Source organism: Erithacus rubecula, assembly GCF_903797595.1.
Source record: "Erithacus rubecula genome assembly, chromosome: 3".
NCBI lineage: Eukaryota > Metazoa > Chordata > Aves > Passeriformes > Muscicapidae > Erithacus > Erithacus rubecula.
Window position 1 is genome coordinate 58,898,188 of NC_136689.1, and position 14,379 is coordinate 58,912,566.

The 14,379-nt window shown below is 40.2% G+C and overlaps 1 long non-coding RNA gene across 1 annotated transcript in view; it reads right to left on the minus strand.

The window, feature by feature from the left end:
- Window positions 1-12,299, minus strand: part of LOC306800530 — a 49,669-nt gene extending 37,370 nt beyond the window's left edge. Inside the window, exons 1-3 of the long non-coding RNA XR_013773854.1 lie at window positions 11,791-12,299; window positions 9,790-9,889; window positions 8,656-8,805 (exon numbers count right to left, since the gene is read on the minus strand). This is a non-coding gene — a long non-coding RNA (uncharacterized lncRNA). The remainder of the gene's footprint in view (window positions 1-8,655; window positions 8,806-9,789; window positions 9,890-11,790) is intronic.
- Window positions 12,300-14,379: the final 2,080 nt, after the last annotated feature.

Sequence of the window (14,379 nt, forward strand, 5' to 3'; positions counted from 1 at the left end):
CAAATAGAAGCAAAGTAAGCAATAAAATATTGAACAAGGACTACTACAGAAAATTACCAAATATGAAATTAACTTAGTGCCAGGCACTGTTGGAATCATCAACACAATTTAAATTTGAAGCTAGGTTCTGAAGCAAGGTCCCTGAATGAAAAAAAAAACAATTTTAATTCCTTGGCCTTCACCTGTTGTAAATAGTTGCAAAACGCACACATCTTCTTTACACCTATAACTTCTGCTGAGTTCAGTAGTGCAAAAAGTCTCATTATTGCAGCAGATAAGACAGAATTACTACTCTAGGTTTGACATAGTGGAGTGCCTCATTACACACTGTCACAGACATCACAGGATGCACCAGAGATTTCTTCGTCAAGGAGAAATAATGAGCTGTCCTGGCTCCACAGTCTTTTATAACCTCCCAGATGTTTGCATTTGTTTATTTATTTATTTATTGAATTTAAAACACCCCCAAACCCATATCAACTAAGTAATGAAAAATAAACCTTTATCAGCAGAAACCTGATCAAGATCAAAATACTGAGATCGCTGACAGGGCACCGCAATGGAAATAATCTGTTTATTCAGCGTTCTGTTTCAATAATATGGGATGCATTGAGATTCCTTCCACAATTCCCTCCTCATTAACATCCTGTCCAGCTTGCTGCAGGCCATGACGTAGACTGTGGTAATAGTTTTGGCATATGTTTCCTAGGGAAAGGCCCAGCCACCCTTCTCCTGAGAGGATGTCGATTGTGCTAATGCTGAAGGTGCATGTGCACCACCTCCCGCTGCGCCCAGCCCCCAGCACGCACGTGACCTGTCACTGTCACTTAATGGAAGTCATGCACAGAAACCACAGACCCCCTTATGGGCAGTGCATGTATGAGTGAGGGTGTGCAGAGACACAGGCATGCACCCAAAGCACACAGAAGAGCTTACTGTATCTTGTGGTGAAAAGAAATCACTATCAACCCCTGAAATCCTACAGGAACAGCAAAAAGTACCTCATGGTACAAAGGCAAGTTCTCTCAATTCTATCATCCTAGAGCCTCATGTGTAACAGACAGTGCTGCTTTTTCAATTTCTAATTTTTTCTCCCCTCCAAGAGATATGCAGAAGTAGCATGTGTGTCATTTAAATGCAAAACCATAACCAAGCCTTCAGCAGTGATAAGACAAAATGAGTTTCCAAACACATGAGATGCATCAGTTGGAGTGCTGATCCTCAATAAACACAACCAGAGATAAATAGTCAAACACTCCTCTTTGGCCTCTTTTTCATCAGCAAATTAAACAGCGCCAAGAAGCAAACCCAGACAGTAGAATTTAATTGTCTTGCAGCTCAGTTATTAGACAAGCTCTTGGCACAGGTTTGGCAGACTCCCCAGCACCACAGGGGAAAAACACAGCCCAGAGATAAATCCCCTAAGATTGGATGTGGTCACCTTCTTTTGGAGGGTGAGAGCTGCATGATTTCATCATGGGCTGTCCGTATCCTCAGTGCCAGAGGATACTCCCAGGCAAGTTTAACTTCTTAGGTCAGACTCAGCCTTCCTGTCCACTGTCAAATCAGACCCTTGGTTTAATACAGGTACCAAGTCTCTCTTAAACATGGAACAACCTCACAGTACCATTATTTCAGACTAGAATTTCATTACTTTCCTTATCTAGTGAAAGCAGCTATGTTTAAGCTCCATCATACAATTCTGTGAAGAACATTTAACAGGACAATATGTAGAACAGCAAGAATTTGCCACATCAAATGTAATCCTTATTCAGCATTCTCAAAAGATGAAGTAATAACAGCAAAACTGACCCTGTAAATAACATCTAGAGGAGTACAAAGATGTCAAAAGTAAAATACTAAGCCTTCTCTTTAAAAAATAACTATAGATAAACAAGTATATAAATATACATGCAACTCACAACATCACAGAAACCTCTGAGTTGTTTTTATATATGAACACACTGCCTATGTAGGGACAGGCAATGCACTTCTGCAGGGCCTAAAACCCACTGAAGAAAAGGACAATAATTGCTAAGGTCCTAAAGCAGAGACCAGAGGATGGATTTTCCAGCTTCTTCCCCTGGGTTTTCTGGAACCCGTTCACCCATGTTGCACATTCGGCCTAAAACACATGAGACCCAGAGTTTTACTCTACATCAGTATGTACCACGCACTGCTGAGCTGGAAGACACAATAATCTGCAGACAAAAATAACAGAAAATCAACAAAGAGCCACCTAAACTTTCTATTATAGATGCAAGCAAAAGGAGAGGAAAATGGAGAGCAAAGCATTTCTCAGTATTTCACATTTTTCCAAGTCATTTTTCCCAGTACAATTTCTCACAGAAATACAGTTTTCACTTGTCCATGCCTGTGTCTCTTCAAAACTGAAACTCTGAATTCTTATCTCCAACAAATAGAAGGATATCTTCCAGTACAAGTCCAAAAAAACGTGGTGAGTTGATTGTCTCCTTCACCATTTCTTCCCAAAGAAGAATTCTTTACATTCCACTTCACATTCTCTCATTAATGCAATTAAACAATTCAACAGGGCAACAGATTCTAGTAAAGTTGCAAACATCCTAATCTACACCCCTGACACATGTTTACAGTGATTTAGTGTAGCATCAATACTAAACATAGCCAAAGTACAAATTCTCTCTCTGCTGTTCCTTTCTTCAGTCAGTCATCCCCCTTTCCTTGCCACGCCCTTCACATGGCAGGTGAATGTGCATTGCAAAGCTAATTTTGACAGAGACAGGGCAAGAGCTATAATCTGGCACAAAACCCTCCTAGAAAAACAAGCAGGATGAAGATTTTTTTTCCCAGTACTATTCATCTCAAGATTGCAGGGTTCTGAGGGCTGTTGATCTTGGTTTGTTTTTCCTGAAGTCCTATTTCATATAATCCCATGTTAGGCAACACCCTTGTGAACTGCTGACTTTTCTTAAAATGGCCATAGATTATCCCCAAAAGTAATGGCCTTTTCAAGGAAAATGGTTGTTCCCTCATATCTATAATTTAGAAAGGAAATATGAGAACACAGACAGGAAGGAAAGTACGGGAAGCTACAAAAGCAAAAATGTGTAAACTATAAGTAGAAAGTCTATATATAAATTCTAGACCAAAGTAAAACTCCTTATTTCAAAATATGCCTCTCACAGAAGTACATGTATTTTATTTGACAGTATTCACCTGCTGCTTGCAATACTGGGCTCTAAGGAATTATAACTGGGAAATGCTTTTTAGATACAATGCAATATATACCCAGAAACCAACAAGGTAAAATACTGAAGTGAGTTAACTGCAAAGCATGGCAAAGATCTGGCCTCATTTCCCCTTCATGCATGTTGCAGCATCTCTGAGGTGGTACAGAAAACTCAATGTCAAAAGCCAGTGATGAGAAATGTCACTCACTGAGGCCTGTTTTGGTTGCATTTCCCATCACCAAGCAGACAGGAAATGTTCTCAGGCTTACAAAAAGGTGAACAGAAGCCAGAGTTAAAGGTAGACTCCTTTATCCCTTCCCCTGCTGCACACTATTAATCTGAAAGACCAGAAGCTGTATGGGAATGGACTTATTATCCAGATATTTATTGCCTTCAGGTGGCTCCAAATTAAAAAGAAAGATTGTCAGCAGATGTACTCGTCTACTCTGTCCCTTTTTCATATGTCTACAACATTATTACATTTACACCCACCTGTATTCTGTAGACAAAGGTGTGCCAGTACTTCATAATCCAACACTTTTTTTATTCTCCCTCCCTTAGGAACTCTGAGGTCAATAGTAAAGTTTAAAAAAAATCACATTTTGTTTCAACACCACAATTTTTTTTTAAAAAGGGATGATTCAGAGATTTATTTTCTTGAGCTGCTGCACCTGGAATGCAGCAATTATGGCATAGATATGCAGAGATATCTCCCCAAGAGTTCTGACATCTCCCACATCAGCTGTCTTTGCTGTAAGCACTGCAGTACCATGTCTCTGTTCCCTTGTCATCAATGCATTTTCACTTCTATGGGTCTTAATTTCCTACTAATATTAAAGGAATTTTCAAAGGAAGCAGCTAGTATAATGAACAACTCCTCCAGAAGTTTAATTACCTCTACCCCAGTATCTTCTTTTCACACTTAAGACTGTAGATGGAATTGCTGGTCAGGGAACAGGTTGTCATTAGCAGTAAATTGGCTATTTGAAAAAACTAGGTACATAGAGAAAACATTAATAACAATTATCAACACCCTCTCTCATTTTGTTTGTATTTGTGGATATCTGGACAATGAGAAAAAAAGAGCTTTTGTCTGCAATAAAGTTTTCATAACAGATACATGCACAGAAAATCACCACAGGTCTCTTCAAATGCATTGTTATACATATATTAAATACGTTAAATCCACAGCGTCTCAAAGATGCAACAGAGTTGATGGTGCAAACTCGGTCTACTCTAACACTCATTGGCAGTTCATACTGGTGAATTGCCAAAAAATCAGAGGGCTGGAACACCTCTCCTGTGAGGAAAGCCTGAGAGTTGGGGTTGCTCAGCCCAGAGAAGAGATCCTTTTGCAGCCTTCCAATACCCTAATGGGTGGGGTAGGGACAGGGAAGGAGGCAGAGGGACTTTTTATACAGACAGATAGTGACAGGACGAGGGATAATGATTTCAAATGGAAAGAGGGCAGGTTTAATTTGGTATTAGGAGGAAATTATTAGCTGTGAGGGTGGTGAGGCACCTGCACAGGTTGCCCAGAGAAGCTGTTGATATCCATGGAAGTGCTCAAGGCCAGGTTGGATGGGGCCCTGAGCAACCTGAGTTTAGTGAAAGGTGTCCCTGCCCATGAAAGGTGGGTGCTCTTTAAAGTCCTTTCCAATCCTAACCATTCTATGATTCCATTTCATATCCACTTTACAACATGAAAAAATTGTATACACAGTATATAGGTTAAGTATCTCAAACTCATGAACTCATTGGCTTACCTATGTCTTCATAACCTTGTGGGATAATTTGCAAGAGGAATAAAATGTGAAAAAAACAACCAATCAAAATACATCCAGAACACTAACTTCAGGACATCTGAGTGCAAGCTTTCCTCTGTTCACTCATACAATCATAAAGATTCATCACCAGTAACAGGTGATCATTTAGAACATGGTCAAAATTTCAGAAATTTTTTTGCCAAGTATGTATTTGAATTAGTTGATATTTTATTAATGCAAATAATGAGAATTCTTTTCTGACTTTTTTTTTTTCTAGCTGTACCTTGGTAGAAACACCTTCAAATACGGTTTTTCTTCTACTACAGAAACAAAATTCTTTTTGCAGAAAGAAATAAAGGTAGTAAAGATTATATCAGTTTTTTATTTCACAATGCAACCAGAACTACGCTGCAGAAAAGTGAAGGTTAAATTTGGGAATGCAGCAGGAGAACCTTTCAGCTGCACATATTGAGGCAGCTTCCTCTTAAACACAAACTAGAGATGACTTCATAAGCACTAAATTATTATTTTTAACCATGTGAAAACCACTTAAACACAAAAAAGTCAGTATTATTTCCAAGATGAAAATGCTTCAATGCAACCAATCCAAGTTGGTTGCTCTTATTCTTTCAAATCTACTTTGAATCACTCTCTTCCAGGCTCAATTATTCAGTCCCCAATGTTGAAGCATCCTTAAAAATCACTCAGTGCCATTGAAGAAGGTCTGTGTTCTCTATCAGAAGTGTCCTCACACTAATAATGGCTCTGAAAGGATTTGGAAGGCACTATTCAAGTCAACATGTACTTTACAGTAGCACAGGCTTAGTTTATGCTAGTATTACATGAAATTACTCCAGGGCCCAGGAATGCACATATGCACTCAGGTTTCCCCACACATGTGAATGCATTCAGATACCTTTATTCTGAAATCCTCTTAGAGGGCTTCAACAATTCATTTAAAAGGCTTGTCGAGATTTTCTGGTTTTCAATACACTTCAATCTCCCTAGTGATTATAATCAGCCCCAAAGCACGCAGCTATGCTTGTAGCACTGCTAAATCCCACTCAGCAACTGAATTCTTTTTATCCTAACATGAAGTCAAAAGAACAGGCACCTAGATTTTGCACCTGCATTGGAAATTTTCCATAAAATTTTCAAACATATTTTGACATTAACAAGACAAAAATATATATCTATACATATGCATGTTAATATTGTCACTCCAGAATATGTATCTAATAATTTATTTAAAACTCATAAAATTAAAATCTTACTTCTATACTTCTTGTCTTTGAATAGCCTTTCCTTTCTAAACTGTTGTTGTCAATAAAATTAAATTAAACCTCCACAACATGTTTTTTGAGACATAAGGAAACAATTTATTTGTGCACACACCTTCATAGCTGGCACTCCTCAAAGAAAAACTGAAAAAGGCAATATGATTCAAATTCATACCATTATTTACTAATTAATGAAATGCTCCCTCTGGATTCAAATACCACTTTATGCAGTCATTTTTCACTTTAAATAAGAAGCACTACTACAGTACAAATCCAGTGCTTTTACACAAAGGTAAAGACAAGGTGCAATTTGTGCCACAGTATGAAATGTGACTACTAACAACATTATTATGTACAGCTCAGTGAATTAATCCACTCTTGGATCCTTGGTGCACATCAGCATTCCAAATCCCAAAACCATAAAACAGTTGTGGCTGTAAGGGTCCCTAAAAATCATCCAGTTCCAACATCCCTGCCATGGGAAAGGACACCTTCTACTAGACCAGGTGGCTCAAACACCCATTCAACATGAATGTTGACAGAGAAGAAGCATCTACCAGCTCTCTGGTCAACTTGTCCCACTGCCTTATCATTCTCATTAAAAAATATTTTCTTGGATCTCTGGGCTGCAGGTACACGTTGCCAGCTCATGCTGAGCTTCCTTTCAATCAACGCTCCCAAGTCCTTTTCCTCAGGACTGCTCCTCAATCCATTCCTTAACCATTTAGCCTGCATTTGTGTCTGGGTGCACCCCAGACCAGGTACACCCTGCACCCCAGTCTAGGTGCAGGATCTTACACTTGGCCTTGTTGAAATTTAGGCTCACTTCTTAAGCTGGTCAAGGCCCCTCTGGATGGCATCCCTTCCCTCCAGCCTGTTGACTGCACTGCACATTTTGGTGCTGTTGGCCAATTTGCTGATGGTGCACCAATCCCACTGTCCATGTCACTGACAAAGATGCCAAACAGTGCTGGCCCCAGTACTGCCTCCTGAGGGATACCACCCATCATTGTCCTCCACCTGGACATCAAGACATTGATTGAAACACTCTGAGTGAAACCGTCCGGCCACTTCCTTACTCACCAAGTATCCAGCCATCAAATCTGTGCCTCTCCAATTTAGAGGGTGCTGTGTGGTATTGTGAAATATTTTGCCCAAGTCCAGGTAGACGACATCAGTTGCTCTTCCCTAATCCATCAATATGGTAACCTTGTCACCAATTTTTTCTGGCATGATTTGCCCTTAGACAAGCCACGTTGGCTGCCACCAACCACCTCTTTATTTTCCACATGACTCAGAACAGTTTCTAGGAGGATCTTTCCCATGATCTTGCCAGGCACTGAGGTGAGACTGGCTGTCCTGCAGCTACTCAAGTCTTCCTTTTGTCTCTTTTCCAATCAGTGACAACTTCACTGGACTGCCACGACTTTACAAATATGATGACCATTTGCAGACATTTGTTTGCAAATTTGCAAAATTTCCAGGCCCTTTTAAACCGCTTCCCTGTCTTTTGTTGAAGTTACTCTGGTCCTGTACTTTGAAATTAATGGGATGTAAAACAGATAATTGGATATGGGAGGAGATGGTAGAATGAACAGATATTGGGTACAGAAGGTGACTGATGAGCTGAAGCAGTGGCCATCCTGCTGCACATCTGGACCCATGACATCCTGCAGCTCAACTAGATATGTTAGAGACATTATCATATTGTCTTCCTAAAGCATGTATTTGCTCCAGAATTAAGGCTGAGAAAATCAAAGTATTGAAGAGTCATTGCTGGACAGGACCTCTCAAGGCAAACTTACTCACCCCACTACTCCAGTGACCTGATTCAGTGATCCTGAGCTGGCGCCTGGGCAGCTCTTGCTCCTCCTCCCAGAAAATCTCTTCTGTTGAGGATATGTTGCCTATCGTACCTTCCTCCCTGCTGCAACACAGCACCAAAGGATTAGATGAGCTGCTTGAATCCCCTGAGGAAGAAGGGGAGGGGGAGCTGTCCAGAAATGGTTGGCCCTTGGTTCGCTCAGAGGAAAGGGGGAGGGGGAGTAAAAACCCCACTGATCAGTTGGTTTGTTTCTCTTTATTGGCAGTATGCAATATTCCTATAAATCCATCATCTGCAGGACAAGACAATTACCTGAAGAGCTAAAATTTACTCTCAGGTCACACGCAAGGCTGAGATATCTAGGTAATATCAGAGGCACAATTACCTGTGGTGAGGAAGCAGCCAGAAAGAGGATGATAAGTACCAACAATTTGCTTATATAACAACAGGGGACAGAAAGCCATATGTCTTCAGCAAAATAGCATCTTGCTTCTTCTGAGAAATTGAACTATAATCTCAACTGACAAAATACAAACTTCAGAGTATTATTTTAGGATGAGGAATAATCTTACTGCCAGCTTTGCTTCTGTGCTGTGTCTGCTTTGCTTTCCAGTTGCTCCAGTTTGCAGTTCAGAGATGTTCAGACAGAAGCTGTTTGAGCAGGGACTGGAAAAATTCCTGTGATAAACTGGTGTGAAGTATAGGTCTGTGTTCATTGCCTCCTGTGGAAGAACAGAATTAATTATTTAGCTGCTCATGGCCTTTGAACCTTAAAGGTTATGATCTGAACAAGAATACACCCTGTCCCTGAAGTTCACTGAAGTGCAGATGCTGAAGCTATGAGGCTAATTCCCTTCCATAAAGGCAATCAAAACACCCTCATGGCACCTGGTGAACATTAAAGGCATCTTTGGTTTCAAAGTCAGAAGCCCTTGGGAAAAACAGAGGTCACATTTGTCAGGTCACTCTTTGCTCTCCAAACATTGCTTTCCTCCTTTCTTTTTTACATTTTCATTAACACTATCAAGCCTGACAAATATTTTCCTTCTTCTTTTCTTTTCTTTTCTTCTCTTCTCTCTTTCTCTCCATCTGCCTTGATTTCTTCCACCATCTGTACCAGCCTGTTCTACCCTTTCCCTGTGAAAACTTGATTAAGAGAGTGAGCTCATTTGTCTGGTAAAGTAGCAAACCAGAGCAGGTAAAGCCAAGCACATCTGTTTTGTGCATGGTCATTCTGTGCATCAGCCTGTTTGTCAACATCCATGCAATGTTATGCATGGATAGCAATTCCAGTACCTTAAAGCAGAACCACTACTCATGTGGCTCCTGAGGGTGAAACAAGCAGGGAGCAGGTTTTATAGGAAAAGCAAAAAAAATCCCATGACACTGAAGTAGCTGGTCCAGGAGTTCATTTTCAGGAGAGGTTATTGGCAGGAAAGAAAAATAAAGGAGTAGGGGAAGAGAAGACTTCTTCCTACAGGGAAGACTTCTTCCTACACAGCAGTTCAGTGGTGGTGAGTTCACTTCCTAAGCCAGAAAGGCTCAGACCCCCTTTCATAAATGTCACACCAAACCTTATGTAACACAGCTGAGACAGTCTCTTTAGCTAGGTAAGCTACATAGATATTGTGGCAATATTAATTATACACTTGCAAAGTCATTGTATTTTATCACTAAATAAAACAGTGTTTCAAAGCTGGAAATACCTTGTAGGAGTCAGAATTACTGTACTGCTTTTAACAACTCTGCACAGCAGAACTGCAGCCACCTCCTTTCATGGGTCTAGGCATCTATGCCTATTATTTTCTTTTGGTGAAATGGAAAAAGCATGAACACTGTTGGCATGGCAATATAGGGGCAATTTGTTCCCAAGCAGGCCCTTACCCTGTAATTTTGTATGTCTGTGAATACACTTAATTTTAATGGATGAAAAAGTGCTTTTTTTTTTTTTTCCTTAGAAAGGATTGCTATAATGATTAACACCACTCTTTCTTAAAGTCCTGCCTTCTCTTGCTTATGTGTAAAAACAAAATAATTGAATAAGCTCTTTAATTTGAGTTTCTTCATACACTTGTTCATAAGGAAAGTTTAGACTGCAGCTGGAAGGATGGTATGCATGCATCCTGTCCTCCAGGCTCTGAGAGGATAGACTGCTACAGGCAGGTTGAAACACAATTTAAATTTAATTTCTGGAGACATTAAACTTTTGAGATCCCACCCACAAATAATGCAGATGTCATTTTGCCATAAGAGCATGCCCAAGACTGGAGTCACCTACCATCTCCACAGTCCTTGGATCTCCTCCTCTGCCCACTGGCATATGTCAAAATTTGATCCAATACACCACATCTGCTTAGCAAAATAAGGGCTAATACAGATATCCTTTATAAATCACCTATATCTTATAAATCACCAGAAGGTGACACTGAATTCTTCTCTCATATGTGCTCATAAAACCCAGAGACACCCCACAAAATTCCCAGGGGCAAATTAAGCCAGTGATGTCCTTCCACACTTACCTGGACACAAAGTAAAATGCAGAGTTACTACTACACACTACACACAGTCAATTTATTTACACTTAAGTGTTGGTATACTACTATGGAACATTGAGACAGCAAAAGAGAGGGCTGGGTAGGGTGAGGCTGCATTTTTTCTGGGTTCACCTTCTAAGGAACAAAAACATAGGGCAGTATTAGTGCTTAAAAAAAAAAAAAAAAAAAAGCAGCACTAAATGGACATGAGAGCAGTAGCTTTGCAAGAACTTTCCCCCACTGCACCACAGCATCTGTCTGTGCTTCAGAAACTCTCCAAAGTTTTGGTCATGACTAATCTAGCCAGCTCTGCTCTTAACTAGACACGGCCTTTGTTTTCCCTCTCTCTGTCTGTTTAGAAGTGGTTGACAACTTGAAGAGCCTGGCACTTTGCAGGGGGTGTTAAAAGGAGATCTACAACATTTTGCAAAATCATTCTCCTCATTCTTCTTTCCATTTGTTTTACCCCAAAGCACCTGTGAGAGAAAAGGATGGTTGTAGGGGATGCTGGATAGGATTTATTCCAGGAGGTAGACCTGATGTACACAGGGCATGGGGCAGGCACTGGTGGTGTCCCATGGCAGTGTGACACTCATCTGATGTCACTGTGAGCTCACACACCTGCCCCAAAGATGCCAGGGGCTGAGGGTTTTCCCTGATTGATGTGTGAAACTGTTCATGGGTCTGTGTGGGTGGAGGATGTGGGCTGGCCACCACACCGACCTGAACTTCCCTCTGACATTGCACAAGAGGACAGACCAAGACTCATACCTGCCCACCCACACAGACAAGCCAGCAGAGATAAAAATACATGATTTTAAGAAACAGCACACAACCTCTCCAGTTTAATTTTTTCTCCCTTTCTCACCAGCACCAGCTCTAGAGACTTGAAATAAAGTTGCACACACTAACAGGGCTGGGCTGTTGCCTTCACCACATTTGCTACCACATTCCTATGGCCACCCTCCTAGAAATTCCCTCAGATATTTCTAACTTCCCACGTCTCTATTTAATTCCAAAAATAAAAAAGGGGAGGTGGGGAAGAAAAAAGAAAAAAAATGCACTTCTGTCTGTATGAAAAGTACAAGTTTGGCTTTAAAAAGTATCTATAAAATACGGAAGGACCAACTTCTCCAGTTTACAAAAACAACCACTTCTACCACATATGCTCACCTATCTCCTGAAAGGAAATTCACTGCTCAGAAATCTTATATTCCACATGTTCTAATTAAGGAAAAAGGAAATAGCTTTCAGTCTCTTGTGCAAGGGCCAATGAACATAAGTCAAACACTCACCTAAAACCATGAAAACACTTTGAAAAGAAGTAAAGCAAACATTCTGCTAATTTCCCAGATGCATTTCCAGCAATGTTTTTTATATAGATGCAATGGGTAGGAAAGAGGAAAATAATTAGTGATGTGGAAAACATACCTTAATAATCCATCCTCAGCCCATTTCATGCATTTGTGATGGAGGGATTTGCTCTTCCCTGCTCTAGCAGGGCTCTCAGGATGACATAAAATGGACAGTGTCACTCCTCAATAAAGCTACTTTCTGAGAAGCATTGTGGTTCTCTGGTCACACTTATTTCTGTAGCACTTCTTAAATGCTTAGATAAAGTTAGCAAGAGACAAGGAATACACAGCCCAGTAAGTCTTCATTTACATGTTGAAGTTTCAGGAAGAAAGTGTTCCTCCTCCAAGTGTTTAGGAAACTCCAAGACTTCCTTCTCATCGAAAATATTCTGTCTATGGTGTAACCTTCTTATTTTGCTTGAAAAAAGTACTAGCCAGAAATGTCATTTACATGCTCATTTCCAGTTTTACTGAGCATCAGAATTATCTGCCCAAGTCTGGCCCCTTTGAACTCATCAACAGTGCTGAAAGAAGGTAGGTTTTGAAATCAGAGATTGCAACCAAGGATTGTTCATTAAATAAGCCAGCTATGGCTTTTTTTTTCCAATCTAGACACTTATAAGAACACACTTAAGGTTTTCAAAGTAAATGCACTTTTTATTTGTGCCAGTGCAATTGAAAAGGAGACAGTGACAGGATTATTTCTTGAGAGACAACACCTGATACCAAGACATGGCCATGAATCCTTATGCCCATTCTGCCTCAGAGTCAGCTACAGCAACAATAATTGAGATGCAAAGGTATAAAAACAAATGTAACTCTTCTTATCTATTATATTCCACCTCTCTTAGTTCAGTGTAAGACACACTGTTCTTTAGATCCTAATGCTATGGGAGATCCAGCCCCTTCCATCTTGCTTTGCAAAACATAAGCCACCTTCAAAAACAGAAAGTGAATGCTAGCTTCCTTTCCCAATGTGTTTTATTTGTTGATCATTTCCTGGGAAAGTGCAAAACACTTCTACTGAAAAGCATTGATCTGAAAATACTTTACTGCTATGGGCTATGTTACACACCAGAAACAAAGCAAAGAACTGCAGAATCTTTACAGGTTGTGCCTATGCAATACATTCAGAGAAATTGCAATGTTGTATCTTTTCCACTTTCTGTATCTTAGCACTGTTCACAGAAAAACAGACAAAATTCTGTCTGAATTAAAATTATGGTGAGAACAAACCAGTTATTATCATATATATTATTACTACCATTAGCAGTACTAAACCAATTTTTATACAGCACCTTTTTATTCACAGAACTCAGGGCACCTTTCTTATTGTTCTCATTTTACAGATGTAAGATCTTGGGAACCTTAAGATGCAGTTTCCTTATTAAGGTCATACAACATGCCACTGACAGACCCTGGGACACAGCACAGGCTCTGCAATCCTTCCAGATGGTAGGCAACAAAGCTAAATACCCTGGGTTTTTTTTCTTCTTTTAATTTCCATCTCTGCCTCTGTGTATTTTGATCTGCCTCATTCAGCACTTAACACAGCACTGCTTAGAATCCTGGCTTTCCAGGAGCACAACTGCTTTTTTCTCTAGAACTGCCCTGCTTTGTGAAACACTGAGCATCTGCATGTACAAACACACTCAACCTCAATTTGTGCCAGAAGAGTCATCCTTCCTCTGCTGTCTGAAGTACCACTAGACTGCATATTTGGAAAAATGAGATGAAAAAATACTCAAAAGTTGGAGATTCTGCCTTGTCTTTTCTTCTGCCAGGGCAAAATATTATGTACTGTTGCAGTTTCTTCTCCTGGTCAGAGTGCATAGTGTCACAGTCATATCTACAAAAGTAGCATTTTCTAAATCATTTGTATTTGTCATGTATCCATTTTCCCCCTAAGACAGTAGCACCTTTGCCTCTCACTCTCAACTGATCTAATAAATGCAGGCTTGGAACTGACAAAACACAGCAAACATGTAAAAAAAATAAAAAAAATCCAAGCCACAAAGAGCCACACATTTTGGGAATAATTAAAAAGCCCACAATGATTCCTCAAGTGCAGATGATATCAGTAAAATATCAAAACCATCTTTTTTTCCCTCCACCTCCATTTCATCTTGAATACCTGGGACTGCCAGAACTCCCTTTAACATAGCACACATTTCCCTGCCAGCTACAGCTGCTGAAAACTTGAGCCAACCAGCCCAGCACAGCTGCATGAATTGCAGTAAGTAAAAAAAATAAAACTCAAGGACCTTCAGCTACCAGATACACATCTTTTCACTGCAGAGGTACCTCTGCAAATGGAAAAGTTGTGCAAGTCTGTCCTCCTGCAGTCTGACTGAAGCACCAGAAAGAAGCATCCTTTAGTCTCACAGTAAAGTTCTGCAATTTGCAG